This window comes from Arachis ipaensis, chromosome B8, assembly GCF_059453495.1.
Source record: "Arachis ipaensis isolate K30076 ecotype BB chromosome B8, ASM5945349v1, whole genome shotgun sequence".
Lineage (NCBI taxonomy): Eukaryota > Viridiplantae > Streptophyta > Magnoliopsida > Fabales > Fabaceae > Arachis > Arachis ipaensis.
In genome coordinates, this window is record NC_142443.1 from 11,991,603 (window position 1) to 12,005,336 (window position 13,734).

The 13,734-nt window shown below is 35.9% G+C and overlaps 1 non-coding gene across 1 annotated transcript; it reads right to left on the reverse strand.

The window, feature by feature from the left end:
- Positions 1-13,267: 13,267 nt before the first annotated feature.
- On the reverse strand, positions 13,268-13,375 carry LOC148547226 (small nucleolar RNA R71). Its single transcript, XR_015898060.1, has one exon. It is a non-coding gene; the product is annotated as a small nucleolar RNA R71 (small nucleolar RNA).
- Between the last annotated feature and the right edge of the window lie 359 nt (positions 13,376-13,734).

A 13,734-nucleotide genomic window follows, 5' to 3' on the forward strand; every position in this document is an offset into this window, starting at 1 on the left:
CAAAAACAAATAAAGTATTTAATTGTAATATGAATTTAATAGTAAAATACATGGTAATATAAGTATAAGTTATGCAATTCTAGTCCTCTCTTCTGCTTTTGCCAGAAAAAAAAAATATTTAGATATTAAAATTAGTTTATAAAATTAATCTTCATGTATTTATATATAAATACATATATTGTTTGAATTTATTTTTAGGGGAGTGTTAGGTAGACAATGACTATCTTGAATAACATGAACAATCACCAATCAAATAAAAACACATTACACCTCTAAATTATCCACCTAAATCTTAATATTAAAATAATTATCCGTATACCTAGTGAAATGAACATCCGATATATCTATTATTCACATTATTTAATATTTTTATTGTCTATCTATACTTTTCTTTATTTTTAATATATATTTTATTATATTCTAATATATATTTTATACTAGTAGTTAATTTTTATATATATCTAATATGATTGTTTGTTTTAATGTGATTAGATATCTTTACTTTATTAATAGTTGAAAGTTATTAAATAATATTATTTAATTAATATTTATGAGAAATATTAATGTTATTTTTTTTTATTAAAATTAGCTAACATTTTAGGTTAAAATTTTATTTTTATATTATTAAAATTTAAAATTAGTCAAATATTAATAAAAAATAATATATTTTATTGATCATATAATATTGTTGTTGACATAATATATACTTTCATAGATTATCTTCACGTAAATAGGCATATATATATATATATATATATATATATATATATATATATATATATATATATATATATATATATATTGTTTTAATTATTTCGATTTTTTATCTTATTTGGAGCGAATAACTTTAAACCTTTTAACTTACCAAAAAAAAAAAAAAACTTTAAACTTTTTATTGTACAAAGTTAAATGTTAGTATTATGTTATATGGGGGGACACATGGGGGACGATGGTCCTTTTTCACTTAACCATCATTCAGGGGACGGCGGACATACGGGGACGGTTGATGTCTTGCCTCCGGATCTAACTTTTTTTTTAAAAAGATTAATAATAATAAATTATTAAATATAATTTAATTTTTTTAAAAAATTATTTAATATAAATAAAAGTTTAGTCTAATTTAAATATTAATAATTTTTAATATCTAAAAAGTAAATAATAATATTAAAAAAATTTGAAAAGATATTATTATTAATATTTTTTAATTAAATAAAAATTTTAAAATTTTATAAGGTAGATTTTTTTTTTTTGTTTGTGAGCATCTTTTTTGATGCATTTGGTATTAATTCTCTCTATTTCAACTACTACAATTGAGAGATCTTTTTCTGCTCTGAATATTGGGAAGAATAACTCAGAAACAAAATAAAAGATGAATTTCTTGCTAATTGTCTTTTAATTATATTGAAAAAAATTACTGAAAAATTTGACACAAATTCTATTACCGATAAATTTTATGATACGAAGAATCGACCACTTCGTTAGTAAAAAGTACATAAATATTTTTTGTACTTTAAAATATATTCTCTATCATCGATATATTTTTGTAATACATTTTACATTATATAATTTTTTAATATTATATATGTTATTGGCTCTCCATGATAATATTTTTGGATCCGTCCTTATCATCATTAATGAAAAACCTTTTATTTTAAAATAAATTTATTAATAGTCTCTGCAAATTTAAAACACCACAAATTATAAATAAAATTTTACAATACTAATTTTTGTTACTATTTAATAGATTTTTTAACAAAAAAAATTGTATTATCCTAAAATAATTTTTTTTAAGGAATTGAAATGTCCTTTTTTAGAACAGAAATCACCTTAATCTTTAAAAAAATAAAAAGAAATTGGATTATTGAACATTTACTCATAAAATTATAAAATCAATGCAGATTTTTTTAACTATAAACTTATTTTTCAGAATTTTTGTGCATCACTTAATTAATATAATATATCACGTTGTATTTAAAATATACGTTCGGGTTAATACAACAGAAGTAGTAAAATTTATAATTTTTTGTTAATAATTTTAATTATTAATTTAATTATTTTAGTTTAATAGTATTTTTTTAATTTATATTTTTAAATATTAATAATTAATCACTAACTAAAGACAATAAATTTTATTGACTCTCCAGTATTTTTCAAAAATTAATTATAACAAATACTAATTCTGACTATTACATTAGATAAATACTCTGGCAACGCGGGAAATACAGTCCAAAAGAACAATATAATAAAAAACACTTGTTTATAACTTTATATAGTTCTTGAAGTTCTCGTCATGGCTGTAGACTTTGCACAAACATTGTTAATCCTCTTCACAGAAGAAAACTTTGTAAATTGCAATAATGCAAATGGGGTTATATCTTATTCAAACATCATTGATAATCTACAAATAAATAGTGATACGTAACCCATACTTCAACCACCTAGAAGTTTGGAATGAAACAATAAGTTCGGTATAATCGGATCCGAATATTTAAATAACACAAATGTGATCAGAAAAATTCGCTCTCCTGAAACGACCACTAAATAAACGACCAAATATCTCGGACATACTGATACAACGGGTAAAAGAACTCATCTATAAAGTCAAATAAATAAACTCGGCAGAGACAGGTTTTTCTCTAAGATTTTCATATTATTTTGATTACATTCCAATAGCCTTCTATTGACTTGAATGTCGGAGTATTTTGTGCAGGTATTTCCGCCGTGGTGTTTCGCCCAGGACCGACGTATAGCTCTCCACCAAAGGAAAACAAAGTGCTCGAAAACGCTATACCTCGGAAAATCCTACTCAGACGAATCATTTGGCGCCCACCGTAGGGCCCGTAAGTTCAAGACCCCACTAAAATTGACTGGCTTTTGAAAGGTTTTCTTCGTTTCAGGACTACCAATCCCCGAAAATGACCAACAATGGAGTCCAACAACCTACGCAAGCGGAGCTCCAAATTCAAATTGCTGAACTTTAAGCGGAGGTTCGCAGACTAGCTAAACTATCATCCGCCCAGAATACCTCAAAATTCGGAGAGGGAAACTCCAAGAGGTCGACTCAGGGCAATGCGGATCCTCAAGATCTCAACCCAAAAAAGGAGAAGCTGACCTTGGACAACCCATTCTCCAAGGAGATCACCAACTTCCAAATGCCAAAGAACTTCGTCCTGCCGACCTCCCTAGAACCATATAAGGGGTTTGGTGATCCTCGTGCTCATATTAAAAAATTTCAATCTATGATGTTTTTTAACGGCGCTAATAATGAACCCGTATTTGTCGAGCTTTTCCTACTTATCTTGATGGTGCTGCATTACTCTAGTTTTCTAAGTTGTCTGCAGGTTCAATCTCCTCCTTCGAGGAGTTGGCGAGATCCTTCATCGATTACTTCACAGCATCGAGAATATATACACGGATCAGATTACCTAAGCATAATAAGACAAGGGCAACATGAAAGCTTAAAAGACTACATGACTCGGTTTGCCGAGGCAACTATGGAGATTCCAGACTTAGACCCAAAAGTCCACCTACTCGCCCTCAAAAGCGGCCTCAGACTCGGCAAATTCCAGGAGATGATCGGCTGTAACAAATTCGAAGACGCTGGAAGAGTTCTGAGAAAGAGCCGCGGGTCAAATAGAGATCGAAGAGCTCCGTGAAGCTCGAAAAATAAACAAAAACACACCAAGGAGAGAAGAGGAAAGGACTAACAGATCGACGAGCAACAAAGACCTAAAGAAGCCGTTCAAACTCAACCCTAAATTCGACACCTACACCCGATTCAACACAAAGCGAGAAAATATAATCAAGGAAATTCTCCACGCAAAATTGATCAAGCCGCCAATCCGAGCAAGAAGCTACCAAGACCAGAGATTCGTTGATAGAAGCAAGCATTGTGCTTTTCATCAGAAATTTGGACACACCACTGACGAATGCATAATGGCCAAGGACCTACTTGAAAGGCTAGCTCGCCAGGGACTCTTGGATAAATACGTCGAAGGACGTAAGACCAAACAAACTAACTCGGACCAAGAAAAACATCCACGAACATCAACAGACAAAGACAAGGAAAAATGGGTAACCTCCAATCCACCAAGAGGTGTCATCAACTACATATCTGGAGGCTATGCAGGTGGAGGTGAAACAACCTTGGCAAGAAAACGAAGCTATCGGGCTATGCTGGCAATTGAAGGAACAAGGCAACCAAAAAGAGAAAAAGACCAGGAAATCACAATAACATTCACCCAGTCCGACTTTAAATCAGCAAGCCCTAACCTTGATGACTCTGTAGTAATCTCCATCCAAGCCGGAGAACTGTTGGTAAGAAAAACATTGATGGACCCAGGTAGTAGTGCCGACGTCCTATTTTACTCTACTTTAAAAAAAATGAAGTTATCAGAGAAAACAATGCAGCCATCCTCTGGAGAGCTCGTCGGTTTCTCCGGAGAAAGGGTCCCCATCATGGGACACATATGGCTGACAACGACAATGGGAGATGACCATATGTCAAAAACAATTGATATTCGATATCTAATAGTAGATTGTTATAGCCCTTATAATATTATCATTGGGAGACCTGCTCTGAATACATTCAAACCAGTAGTGTCTACTTTACGTTTGTGTGTTAAGTTCCCCGTGCAGGAAGGAAGGATTGCGATAGTATATGCAGATCACCAGGAGGCTCGACCATGCTACAATGCCAGCCTAAAGCAAAGGTCGAAGAAACAAATACCAAGATCACAAGTCCAAGCCATTCATAGTACTGGTGAAATCTTAACATTATCAGAGCTTGACCCAAGAGAAGACTTCAATGAACGACCTCGGCCAATGGACACCCTCCAGCGAGTGATATTAACCGAGAACAAGGAGCAGTACACATACATTGGAGAAGCAACGGAGGGGGAAGAACGATCAAAATTAATCTCAGTGCTTTGAAGCAATGATGATCTATTCGCATGGACAACTACAGACATGCCCGGAATAGATCCAAAGGTCATCAGCCACAAGCTAGCCATCGACAAGTCAGTCCGACCTATTGCCCAGAAGAAAAGAAACCTAGGGGAGGAGAAAAAACAAGCAGCACTCGATGAAACCAAGAAACTCCTCACCGCAGGGTTCATCAAGGAGATCCAATTCACTACATGGCTCTCCAACGCGGTAATGGTAAGAAAGAATTCAGGTAAATGGCGCATGTGCGTCGACTTTACAAATTTGAACAAAGCTTGTCCTAAAGATACTTACCCGTTACCTTGTATTGATAAACTAGTAGATAATGCTTCTGGATTCAATAGCTTAAGTTTTATGGATGCATACTCTGGTTATAACCAAATCCTTATGCACCCAGAAGACCAGAGCAAAACAGCCTTTATCACGGAACATGGAAATTTTTGTTATAAGGTAATGCCTTTTGGTCTAAAGAACGCAGGTGCAACATATCAAAGACTAATGGACAAAGTGTTCCGACAACAAATAGGTCGGAATATGGAAATTTATGTCGATGATATGGTGGCAAAGACACTAGCTCAAGGCTCACATTGTGACGACTTGTTGGAGGTATTCAATCAGGTCCGAGCATATAACATGAGACTCAATCCAGAGAAATGTGCCTTCGGAGTCCAAGGAGGAAAGTTCCTCGGTTTCATGCTAACCTCACGAGGAATTGAAGCAAATCCAGAAAAGTGTGATGCAGTATTAAACAGGGCAAGTCCAAAAATGAAGAGGGAAGTCCAGCAACTCGCAGGAAGGGTAGCTGCTTTATCACGATTCTTACCAGCAATAGCAAACCGATCATACCATTTTTTCCAAACAATTTCCAAAAACAAGAAATTTACATGGACCAAGGAATGTGAAAAATCTTTTACCGAATTAAAATAGCTCTTGACCTCACCCCCAATACTTCAACGGCCAGAAACAGGTAAACCATTACATTTATACTTATCAGTATCTAACCATGCTATAAACTCTGTCCTAGTTGTTGAAACAGGGAAAATGCAGAGACCAGTATACTTCGTTAGCAGGGTACTACAACCAACAGAGACAAGATATCCAAAGATAGAACAACTGGCATTAGCACTAATCACCACAGCAAGAAAGTTAAGACATTACTTTCAGAGCCATACAATAATAGTCCACACGAACCAACCCTTGAGGCAGATATTGACCAGGCCTGAGCTTGCTAGGCGATTAATCAAGTGGTCCATCGAGCTCTCCGAGTTCGACATTCTATACTAACCAAGAAAGATCTTGAAGTCACAAATATTGGCGGACTTCGTCTCATAAATGACCACCGAGAAACAACTAACCAGGACAAGCTGGAGTCTGCAAGTTGACGGAGCATCAAACCGAGAAGGAAGTGGAGCAGGTGTGCTACTAAAAGAAGGAGATAAAGTCATAGCCGAACAATCATTACAATTCTGTTTTACTACAAGAAACAACCAAGCAGAATATGAGGCTCTGCTAGCAGGATTAAAACTTGCATTGCAACTGCGGATACCTCGGATTACAGCACACTGCGACTCTTTGTTGGTAGTACAGCAAATCAAAGGTGAATTCCAGGTAAAAGATCCTTTGTTAGAAAAATATTGGCTCCTAACAAAGGATCTCATTTCAAAATTTGAAATGTTTGAGATTATTCATGTAAACCGAGAACAGAATACTAGAGCAGATGTATTATCTAGATTAGCTACTATTATACCAACAACGCACACACCGGCACTAACACAATTAACATTAGAAAAGCCAAGCTTTGAACTAACCCATATATGAAGTATTACACAGATACAGGACTGGAGAACACCTATCCTTGAATATATCAACAAGGAGACTATACCAAGGGAAGAGCCAAACCCAAGTCTCTTTCGAAGATTGGCAAGTTTTTACACAGTGATAGGTAACACTTTATACAGGCGAGGATACTCACAACCACTCCTCAAATGCATTAGCAAAGAGGATGCCGAAGTCGTTGTAGCAGAAACACATGAAGGAGTGTGTGGAAACCACATCGGAGGCCGAGCATTAGCCACTAAGATCCTACGAACAGGCTACTACCGGCCGACAATAAAGAGGGACTGCATAGCTAAGGTCAAGAAATGTGATAACTGTCAGAAGCACGCCACGATTTCAACAAGCTCGGCCGAAGAGCTACACACTCTTGAGGTAAGTTGGCCTTTCGACAGGTGGGGACTAGACATCCTCGGACCCCTCCCGAAAGCGCTAGACCAGGTAAAATTCCTCCTAGTATCTATTGATTATTTTTCAAAATGGATAGAGGCACAGCCATTGGCACGAATAACAGCCGAAAAGGTGAGATCTTTTCTATGGAAGAACATTATATGTAGGTATGGCATACCAAGAGAAATCATCTCCGATAATGGAAGACAAATCACATACCATAACATCGCCTTATTCTTGCAAAATTTTAACATAAAACATCATTTCAGCTCAGTCGAGCACCCACAAACAAACAGACAGGTAGAGTCAGCTAACAGAATCATTTTGCAGGCCCTGAGAAAAAAGCTTGATGATGCCAAGGGCGAATGGGCCGAGCTCATACCAGAAATCTTATGGAGCTACAACACCACAATTCAATCAGCTACAGGGGAGACCCCCTTCAAATTGATATATGGAGCCGAAGCACTTATACCCGTAGAGATCAGCACACCTACCTTAAGGACCGAGCAGTATGATCCATGCCAAAACTCGACCATGAGAACAGCTGATCTAGATCTTGTCGAAGAAGAGCGAGACATGGCAGCAATAAGACAGCGAGCAATGAAACAACTCATGAAGAGGAGACATGACAAAAAATTCATCAACAGAACATTCGAAGAAGGAGAGCTTGACCTTCGAAAAATGGAAGAAGCAAGAAGACCGCAGGCCCACGGGAAGTTATCAGCAAACTAGGAAGGCCCGATCCGAGTTGCAAAAGTCCTTGGACTAGGGGCTTAAAGATTAGAAACAATTAAAGGAGATACAATTCCAGGGACATGGAATGTATCTTCCTTAAAGAGATACCAGTCATGACATGTAATGTACAAATAGCGGATGAAGGTACTCTTTTTCCCACTTCAAAGGTTTTTTCCCAGAAAATTGGGTTTTACTCGAAGAGGGTTTTAATGAGGCCGGACGCCACAGAACATTATACAAAGGACAACACAATTTTTCAATGCAATATATACTTTTTCACAATCTTAATATCAAACAACCAAAGCATGCGATTACGAAAGCATAATATACCATAAAACCGAGCTTCATACTCGGAAACAGTCAAGACGATTACAAGTTTTTCCAAATACCATTACAAACAAAAGGTCACAATTTCAAAAAGTCAATAAAACAAACATAATACAAACTCAAAGCTATTCTTCTTTGTCACCAACACTAGAGCTATCGCTCTCCTTGTCTCCGATCACCTCATCATCTACAAGCTCACCGTTCACAACTACTTTCATAACATTGGTGCGCAGAAATCGTGACGGTTCCTTTCCTTGGAAACGGCACTGAAAACTTTATACACACGTTCATAATCTTAATTCTTTGTCACAACTTCGCACAGCTGACCAGCAAGTGCACTGGGTCGTCCAAGTAATAAACCTTACGTGAGTAAGGGTCGATCCTACGGAGATTGTCGGCTTGAAGCAAGCTATGGTCACCTTGTAAATCTCAGTCAGGCGGATTCAAATGTATTAAGAGTTTTAATAATTAAAAGATAAATAAAACATAGATTAGGATAGAGATACTTATGTAATTTATTGGTGAGAATTTCAGATAAGCATATAGAGATGCTTTCGTTCCCCTGAACCTCTGCTTTCCTGCTGTCTTCATCCAACCATTCCTACTCCTTTCCATGGCAAGCTTTATGTAGGGCATCACCGTTGTCAATGGCTACATCCCATCCTCTCTGTGAAAATGGTCCAATGCGCTGTCACTGCATGGCTAATTATCTGTCGGTTCTTGATCATACTGGAATAGGATTTACTATCCTTTTGCATCTGTCACTACGCCCAGCTGATGAGCGGATAATTTATACGCTTTTTGACATTGTTTTTAGTATGTTTTTAGTAGGATCTAGTTACTTTTAGGGATGTTTTCATTAGTTTTTATGTTAAATTCACATTTCTGGACTTTACTATGAGTTTGTGTGTTTTTCTGTGATTTCAGGTATTTTCTGGCTGAAATTGAGGGACTTGAGCAGAAATCAGATTCAGAGGTTGAAAAAGGACTGCTGATGCTGTTGGATTCTGACCTCCCTGCACTCAAAGTGGATTTTCTGGAGCTACAGAACTCGAAATGGCGCGCTTCCAATTGCGTTGGAAAGTAGACATCCAGGGCTTTCCAGCAATATATAATAGTCCATACTTTGGCCAAGAATTGACGATGTAAACTGGCGTTCAACACCAGCCTTCTGCCCAAATCTGGCGTCCAGCGCCAGAAAAGGATCCAAAACCAGAGTTGAACGCCCAAACTGGCACAGAATCTGGCGTTCAACTCCACAAATGGCCTCTGCACGTGCAACACTCAGGCTCAGCCCAAACACACACCAAGTGGGCCCCGGAAGTGGATTTATGCATCAATTACTTACTCATGTAAACCCTAGTAGCTAGTTTATTATAAATAGGACCTCTTACTATTGTATGAGGCGTCTTTTTGACCATCCTGGATTACCTTATGATCCTTTGATCACGTTTTAGGGGCCTGGCCATCTCGGCCATGCCTGGACCTTCACTTATGTATTTTTATACGGTAGAGTTTCTACACTCCATAGATTAAGGTGTGGAGCTCTGCTGTTCCTCAAAGATTAATGCAAAGTACTACTGTTTTCTATTCAATTCATCTTATTTCGCTTCTAAGATATTCATTCGCACTTCAACCTGAATGTGATGAACGTGACAATCATCATCATTCCCTATGAACGCGTGCCTGACAACCACTTCCGTTCTACATTAGAATTGAATGAGTATCTCTTAGATCTCTTAACCGGAATCTTCGTGGCGTAAGCTAGAATGATGGCGGCATTCAAGAGAATCCGGAAAGTCTAAACCTTGTCTGTGGTATTCCGAGTAGGATTCAATGATTGAATGACTGTGACGAGCTTCAAACTCGCGATTGTTGGGCGTTAGTGACAGACGCAAAAGGAGGGTGAATCCTATTCCAGCATGATCGAGAACCGACAGATGAATAGCCGTGCCGTGACAGGGTGCTTGAGCATATGATTCACTGAGAGGAGGGGATGTAGCCACTGACAACGGTGATGCCCTTGCATACAGCCAGCCATGGAAAGGAGTAAGATTGATTGGATGAAGATAGCAGGAAAGCAGAGGTTCAGAGGAACGAAAAGCATCCCCATTCGCTTATCTGAAATTCCTACCAATGATTTACATAAGTATCTCTATCCCTATTTTATTATATTAAATTCGAAAACTCCATGATTATTTTATATCTGCCTGACTGAGATTTACAAGGTGACCATAGCTTGCTTCATACCAACAATCTCCGTGGGATTCGACCCTTACTCACGTAAGGTATTACTTGGACGACCCAGTGCACTTGCTGGTTAGTTGTACGGAGTTGTGTCCACACATAGTAAAAGAGCCATAATAATGATTCCATACAATAACAAAGAGTACTACATTAATGTGATCACAATTTCTTTGCACCAAGTTTTTGGCGCCGTTGCCGGGGATTGTTCGTGTTTGGACAACTGACGGTTCATCTTGTTGCTCAGATTGGTTAACTTTCTTTTCGTTTTATTTTTAAAAATTTTTCAAAAATATTTCAAAAATTTTCTCATCTGTTTTCGAAAAAAAAAATAAAAATAAAAATGTTTTCAAAAATAAATTATTCTATGGCTTCAGAATTTTTAAGAATGAATTCTAGTGTTTCATGAAGCATGCCAAAGCCTGGCTGGCTGTAAAGCCATGTCTAAATTCTTTTGGACTGAGGTTTTGGATTAAAATTGAATGAATTACATTCATATGTTTGCTGAAGCTTGGCTGGCCATTGGCCATGTCTAGTGTTTTGGACTGGAGCTTTCTTTGAAAGCTTGGCTGGCTAGTGAGCCATGTCTAATTCCTGGACTGAAGCTTTAGACTAACATGGCAAGATTCCTGGAATTCATATTAAAAATTTTGGAATCCTTATTTTTTTTCTTTTTCATATTATTTTCGAAAAAAATCCAAAAAAAAATTTAGAAAATCATAAAAATCAAAAATATTTTTGTTTCTTGTTTGAGTCTTGAGTCATATCATAAGTTTGGTGTCACTTGCATATGCATCTAGCATTTTTCGAAAATCTCATGCATTCATAGTGTTCTTCATGATCTTCAAGTTGTTCTTGGTAAGTCTTCTTGTTTGATCTTGATGATTTTTTGTTTTGTGTCCTTTCATGTTTATCATATGCATTCTTGAATTCTTAGTGCGTAAGCATTAAAGAATTCTAAGTTTGGTGTCTTGCATGTTTTCTTTGCATTAAAAATTTTTCAAAATTGTGTCTATGATGTTCATCTTGACATTCATAGTGTTCTTGGTGTTCATCTTGACATTCATAGCATTCTTGCATGCATTCATTGTTTTGATCTAAAAATTTCATGCATTGCATAAATTTCATGTTTTTCATAAAAATTTCAAAAATAAAAAAATATCTTTCCCTTTTTCTCTCATCAAATTCGAAAATTTGAGTTGACTTTTTCAAAAATTTTAAAAATCAAGTTGTTGCCAATGAGTCAAATCAAATTTTCAATTTGAAAATCTTATCTTTTTCAAAATCTTTTTCAAAAATCAAGTCTTTTTCAAAATTCTTAATGATTTTCGAAAATTCCAAAAATATTTTTCAAAAATCTTTTTCTTATTTTTTCATCAAATTTTCGAAAATAACATAGTCAATTAATGTTTTGGTTCAAAAATTTGAAGTTTGTTACTTGCTTGTTAAGAAAGATTCAAACTTTAAGTTCTAGAATCATATCTTGTGATTTCTTATGAATCAAGTCATTAATTGAGATTTTAAAAATCAAATCTTTTTCAAAACTAATTTCAATCATATCTTTTCAAAAATATCTTCTTATCTTATCTTTTTCAAAAATATCTTTTCAAAATATCTCTTCTAACTTCCTAACTTCTTATCTTTTCAAAATTTGTTTCAACTAACTAACTAACTTTTTGTTTGTTTCTTAACTTTTTCAAAACCACCTAACTAACTCTCTCTCTCTAATTTTCGAAAATATCTCCCCCTTTTTCAAAAATATCTTTTCAAAATATCTTTTCTAACTTCCTAACTTCTTATCTTTCCAAAGTTTGTTTCAACTAACTAACTAACTTTTTGTTTGTTTCTTAACTTTTTCAAAACCACCTAACTAATTCTCTCTCTCTAATTTTCGAAAATATCCCCCCTCTTTTTCAAAAATTTCTTTTTAATTAACTAATTATTTTTATTTTTTATTTTTGATTTCAAAAATTTTTCGAAAAAATACTAACAAATTTTTCAAAAACCATTTTCAAAAATCACTAACTCCTTTTCAAAAATAATTTTCGAAAATTCCCTCCTTCTCTCTCATTCTATTCTATTTATTCATTCATATCCTAACATCTCATCTCACATCTCTTCCATTCGTACAGTTGCATTTCTTCCTTTACAGCACATTCTTTGTCTCCCCCTTCTCTTCCACTCACAAAGGGATCCCTATACTGTGGTATAAAGGATCTCTATTATTATTATCATTTTTCTGGCCATTCTTCCTTGTATTTTGAGCAGGAGCAAGGATAAGAACATTCTTGTGGAAGCAGATCCAGAACCTGAAAGGACTCTGAAGAGAAAATTAAGAGAAGCTAAAATACAACAATCCAGAGATAACCTTTCAGAAATTTTCGAACAGGAAGAGGAGATGGCAGCCGAAAATAATAATAATATAAGGAAGATGCTTGGTGACTTCACTGCACCTAATTCCAATTTACATGGAAGAAGCATCTCCATTCCTGCCATTGGAGCAAACAACTTTGAGCTGAAACCTCAATTAGTTTCTCTGATGCAGCAGAACTGCAAGTTTCATGGACTTCCATCTGAAGATCCTTTTCAGTTCTTAACTGAATTCTTGCAGATATGTGATACTGTTAAGACTAATGGAATAGATCCTGAAGTCTACAGGCTCATGCTTTTCCCTTTTGCTGTAAGAGACAGAGCTAGATTATGGTTGGATTCTCAACCCAAAGACAGCCTGAACTCTTGGGATAAGCTGGTCACGGCTTTCTTAGCCAAGTACTTTCCTCCTCAAAAGCTGAGCAAGCTTAGAGCGGATGTTCAAACCTTCAGACAGAAAGAAGGTGAATCCCTCTATGAAGCTTGGGAAAGATACAAACAGTTGACCAAAAAGTGTCCTTCTGACATGCTTTCTGAATGGACCATCCTGGATATATTCTATGATGGTCTGTCTGAGTTATCTAAGATGTCATTGGACACTTCTGCAGGTGGATCCATTCACCTAAAGAAAACGCCTGCAGAAGCTCAAGAACTCATTGACATGGTTGCTAATAACCAGTTCATGTACACTTCTGAAAGGAATCCTGTGAGTAATGGGACGCCTATGAAGAAGGGAGTTCTTGAAGTTGATACTCTGAATGCCATATTGGCTCAGAACAAAATATTGACTCAGCAAGTCAATATGATTTCTCAGAGTCTGCATGGAATGCAAGCTGCATCCAACAGTACTCAAGAGGCATCTTCTGAAGAAGAAGCCTATGATCCTGAAAA